Consider the following 5,712-nt stretch of genomic DNA (forward strand, 5'->3'; position numbering starts at 1 on the left):
GGTGCAGTTATGCTAAATTAAACATGCTGAGATGACTAAGAATAATTATTCATCATGATATCTTACAGAATTTTCAGGGGTCAGGAAGATGACTCCCTTTTTAATACTAAAAACAGCATTAGCTGAACAGAGCATATTTGATGTAGTCATGAGTAAACTTGGGAGATGAAGCAGACTGAGTAACTGCCTGTTGGTAACCAGAGAAAAACTCTGCCCATGGCAAGGGTGCTGGAAATAGATGATCTTAATAATTCCTTCCAACTGTGATTCTGTGAAAACACTGATTTTATTTTTTTTTTCTCTCCCTCTTACTCAGTAGCCTGAGCTGTTGGTGGTGGTGAGAAATGTACCCTGCAGAGGCAGCAAGGCACAGGTATGTTCCAGGAGAATGGAAAAAGGCTGTGCTGTGTGTCACTGCTTGTGACAGTGTTATTAGTCAAAATAATGGAAGAGCTCAGAGGTGACTCATGAATGAAAATGACTGGGTAATTAACACCAGAGAACATTTATTTGGGAAAAAAACGGGTCCCTTCAAATTAATCCAGTTAGGCTGACAGGTTACAGGCAGAGATCTATTGCTGATGGGCTGAAGTGACACTGTTACACACTGACAGCCTCCTGCTGCACAGGCAAACAAACAGCACTTCAGGCATGAAAATCCATGGGCCAGTGTGCCTGTCTTTAAAGGTCTAGCAGAGCTAAATGGTCACTGGTTTGACAAAGAAAAGTGTGATGCCATAGGGCAGATAGTTTAGTTCTTTCTGGATTCATCACTGCTGGCCAATACTGGGCTCTGTGGTTTTGCACACTATTTGGAAAATTGGTTAAGTGGGAAGTGTTGGGGAGACCCACATAAAGGAGTGGAAGATAATCTGATTTTCCTAATGTGAGGGACTCAAGGAGAATGACAAGAAGGGAAAGGGCAGCTTGGAAATGAGCTTATATAGTCATAAAGATGTAACTACTTTCAGGGGCTGAAATGAAATGGGTCAAATTTAGCCTCATAAAGCCTAAACAGAATATTCTAACATTCAGACATTCTAACAGAACATTCTAACAGAATTTCTAACAGAAAAGCTGCACTTCAACCAGGAGCTAATCTGAAGACGTGTTGTGTCACGTCACACTCAGGACAAGGGTCTTTTCTTGCCTTTCAGGGTATCAACCATGGATGTGCTGAAACCACAGAGCTCCAGTCTGGAATCTGAGCCTTTTAATCAGATTGGTGAGGTTTGAGTTAAACATAATACAAAATGAATACATTACAATCTGTTTCCTCCCATTTTGCTTCAGGGGCACTAACTGTGGGAAAATCACAGAGTGCTTTAATTCTTCCCAAGCTTGGGCAGTAGCCCACATCTCAGAGGCAAGATGGCACATGAAACATTCATTTCCTCTTCCCAAGCGTTTCCTGTGGGGCCACCAGGTGCCTCTTTCCTGCAGTCCTGTGAGCTGTGCTGCTAATTCAGCATGGAGCTGGGTGAGGAAGGACAGACTCCCTAATGCATTTCTGTGTTTTTACTCATGATACTTGAGAGAGCCCAGCGATGTAAACACACCCAGATGTGTGAAACATGCCCTTGGCCTCCCTGCCATGCTGCTCTGGGAGTGCTGTGGAGCATTTCCATTCTGGGTTACCAGCTTCTGTGGGAAGGGGGCTGTTTGGACAAATAATACCCACGTGTGCAGCGGGCCTGGCTGTGTATCCTTAAAATAAAACAGCTGGATCCCATCCCTGGCTCACCCTGGCATTTTCTGTTGTGTGATGGCACTGGCACCATGAAATGTCAGCTCTCAAAATGGAAATGGCTGGCATTGTTTAGGACTGATTCCAGCAAATGCCTTTTGGATAGAGGCACTCTTTTGCTGCCCCTTCTCCGTTACCTCGTGAGGAGGAGTATCTCAAATAGGTCATTGTTATGCATGGAGAGAGCCCTGTTCCCTAAGCTCCCTCGGTTTCCAAGTAAACGAGCTTTGGAGGTAAGTGAGCAAAAGAGGCTGATTCATTAGCAGCAGGGGAAATCTGTGTGCTGGAGGGGAGCCCAGCTGCCCAGAGGGATTTGAGACATGCTTCTCAAATCTTCATAGAACAAGCTGAGTGATACACACACGGGCTTGAACTGTATCACAATCACATGCTTGCTAGGCTCAGTTCTTATCTCATGGGTTTCTCTGGAGAGTATCAGTTGCTCCAGTCCTTCACAGGGCTTTAAAATTGTAAGGGAAGAAGTCACAGTGAGGTGTCCTTTAATGTGAGAAAATTCTGTATCTGTTTTCTTTTCCAAATTAGGTCACCTTGTGAGGCAGTTCTGGATGGAGTTTGTCCCGGCAGTTATGGAGGCTGTAAATAACAGAGGTATTACAACATGCCTGACAGGGTTTCATTGCGCCATCACTACTCCGTCCGAATATCATATCTCAAATTAATAACAAATTAATTTTATCTGCTGAAAGACCCCAACTGTCACCCTGCTGCCCGGAATGAGATAATTCTGGGCAGTTACCTTAGAGGAGGAATGGGGCCAGCACATTCTTCTGGCATCATTACCGAGGGCAGCACAGGGATGAGTGCTCCCCTTTGTCCAATCATCCAGAGCTCAGGGAGGAGAATTCATCTCTTTGGAGCATCTTCCACCTCTTTTTTGGCGTGTCAAGCACTGATGCCAGTTGGTGCCATGATGAGAAGGGCACTCCTCCGCGAGATCAGAGGCAGAAATGCACAAACTGCTCTCACAGGGGACACTGAGCAGCTGCCGGATTACAAAGATCTCTGGCCCCTCCTGACCCGGGCCAGATTTGAACCATTGACCTAGAAGTGAAAAGCTTGAAATCCCTGCACAAGCCACGGGATAAACAGGACTCGCAGGGCCCCATTCGCATTCAGTTGCTGCCATCTAATGGCAGATGGAGAGTGGAAAGGCCTCAAGCAATAGAAAGCAACACGAATATCACCCCTGGGACCCGGGTAGGTGGTAAAACCTGCACAGATGGTTCTCATCAGAGTGCTGGGGAAGCGAGGGGATTTAGGCTGGTTTCGTTCCTCGGAAGAATGGTTTGACAAAGGACTGCTGTGCTGCAACTCAACACAGAGGAGTCCCACTACAAACACCAGGTCTTCACACTGCTTGTGCTCTTCTCTGCAGGGTTGTTTCCATACAGGAAACCTGAGGGAAAGTCTGTTATTGTACCCTGGCTCAACAAGTCATCCAATGGCAAAGGCAACTGAGAGTTGAGTGCCTACAACAAGGGGAAGCAATGAGAAAAATAAGGTAGGAGATGGCACTTTTAATTTCTCTTAGTAACACTGGTGCACACAAAATATCTGGACTTCCCAGAACTTTGTATCAGAAGGAGAAGGAGGTGGAGATTAGAACAAAATTAACACAACTATCTAAAATTTATTTGGCCTAGCCCAGCAGACAATAAAGCTCACTTTCCTTCAAATATTACATAAAGGAAAACCAAAGAGAAGAGACGTCTCCTTCTCCTTTTCCTCCTTTACCAGCACCAGCAAGTTCCTGCTGTTTTCTGCGTTTAAACCCTCAGATTTATAATGTAAAAAGCATTGATGATGTATCAGTTTTGCACTGCCTGTTTCTGTATATGCACATATCTCCAAATAATTCTTTTAAGCCATGCTAGCTAGCACTGTCTCACAGAGGAGAAAGGTTAGAGAATGCAAATTTCTTTATGCATCCTGAGCTGCTGCAGGTGGGTATCCAGAGGGATGTCCCATGATGGGAATGCAGCATGATGGGCCATGCAGCAGGCTCCAGCAGCCTCAACACAGCCCCACTGCTGACATGGGAGCTTGCAAGGCCCAGGAGTCCAACTAAGTCTGTGACCAGGGCTAGCTGAGGTAATAAATCAAGATTTATATTTGAGAAATGTCTCCAGTAGTCCCTGGTCACCCAAGAAGTGCCATTTTATAGGAGAAAACTGGGAAGGAAATAAAGAAATCACATCTTCAGACAGAATACTGAAGAAAGCTGTAAAATTCCACTCTTCTTGGCTGAGGGAATAATTGCTGGAGAGAAAGTCCAGTTGTGAAGCAATGTGGTGGTGACAAAGGGAATACTAATGTCATTCTTTCTTTCCCTGCTGAAGGAAACAGTCTTCAAAAGCCCTGTGGGAAGAAACAGAAATGAGAGTATTGAGCCCTCCCCTTGTGACTGCTGGTGCTGCCTGCACCTCTGTGAGAGCAGAGGAAAGCAGCACATGTGAATTGCAACTCAGGGGGGAGATGATAAAACATTTCAGCATGAGGTGGCTCAGCTTTGTGCCAACAGGCACTTGCCAGGCTGCAAGGAGCAGCTGAGCTGTCCTATCCATAGGGTCACTGCAGCTCTGTTTGCAATCAAGGTCCAGCCACTGCTCCCTTACGTCAAAGCCGGGACCTATCCACAGTGTTACTGCACTTCTGAGAAAGTGCAGCTTTGTGCTGCTGCTGCCCAAATACACCCCTGGGGATGCTCCAGGGACTGCAGTCGGGGACATCAGGTCATGGCACACGGGCCAGACAGCTCTGGCAGGGCTGGGAGCTCATCCGTGGCTGCAGCTCAGACCCAGGTGTGAGATCCGTGTAGAACAGTCGCATTCCTGGGCTGGAAGCGCCACCAAAGGGCCCTTGTCAATCAGGTTCCACCAGGAGACTTTGTGCTTGCTCTGTAGATATTTTACTTCGGAGCTCATTGGTAAAACGATAGGAGAATACACTTAACAGGTCTAAAACTGTCTTGGCAACGTTGTTACTTTTTAGAACGGCGTTCCTTCCCCTCTTGTTTCTCACACCAAGACGCCGTCTTCTGACCGCTCTCAGGGAAGCATCAGTTGCAAAGTAAAGACGTAAAATTACACCAAGTGAGCTGAAATTTAAAGCCTTGCCCTTACAGAGTGACGTTCAGCAGGCACCGTGCACCCTTGACACGGAGCAGCTGCAGGGCTTCGTTACTGCCACTTACCAAAACCTTTACTCCTTGTGGCGTGCCCTGCTTTGAGCCAGGGGCACCGTTTTATCTGTAAGAGCCCTTTAGCATAGCATGACATCTGAGAGACTTCAGCAGGATATAAGTTTGCTCTGCTACTGAGGTATGATTTAATATCCTCAATTGTTCTGGAAATTTGAGCTGCATGATTCAGGAGACTTGCATGAGTATGGTCACTCCAGGGCTTAATGAGATTTATGTGCTTAAACGTGATGGATGCTGTAATCACATTTCTAACACGCTGATTCAGACCGGGAGGGGGAGAAAACCCGAACCAAGGGGAGCTGTGCCCTGCCGGTGCCGGGGGCAGGCGCTTGCACAGGAAACTCGCAACACGAGCTCTGGCAAATGCCAAAACGAGGAGGGAAAAAAACCAACAAAAACCACCGCGAAGAACCCAAACAGAGGAAACGTCTTTCCGCAGCTCTGAATTGCAGCCTCCTGTTTACGCTGCCCACGCTGGAAGCTGTGACCGACCCTTCCCCTACCACCCTCCCTGGGCTCCGGGGGAGAGCGGGGGCGCTCCGGGAGCGACACCCGGGATGCCGGGGGGCACCGGGGGCACCGGGAGGGCTCGGGGCTGTGCCGGCGTGGCGGGGCGTGCGGCAGCGGCGCTGCGGGCTCGGCGCCGGGGCAGGACCGGCGGCTGCCACTCACGGCGCCGCCTCCGCCTCCCTCCGCGGGCGGGGGCCGGGCTCGAACCCGCGGCCGCCGCGCCCCGATGTGG

This window comes from Melospiza georgiana, chromosome 11 (assembly GCF_028018845.1).
Source record: "Melospiza georgiana isolate bMelGeo1 chromosome 11, bMelGeo1.pri, whole genome shotgun sequence".
Lineage (NCBI taxonomy): Eukaryota > Metazoa > Chordata > Aves > Passeriformes > Passerellidae > Melospiza > Melospiza georgiana.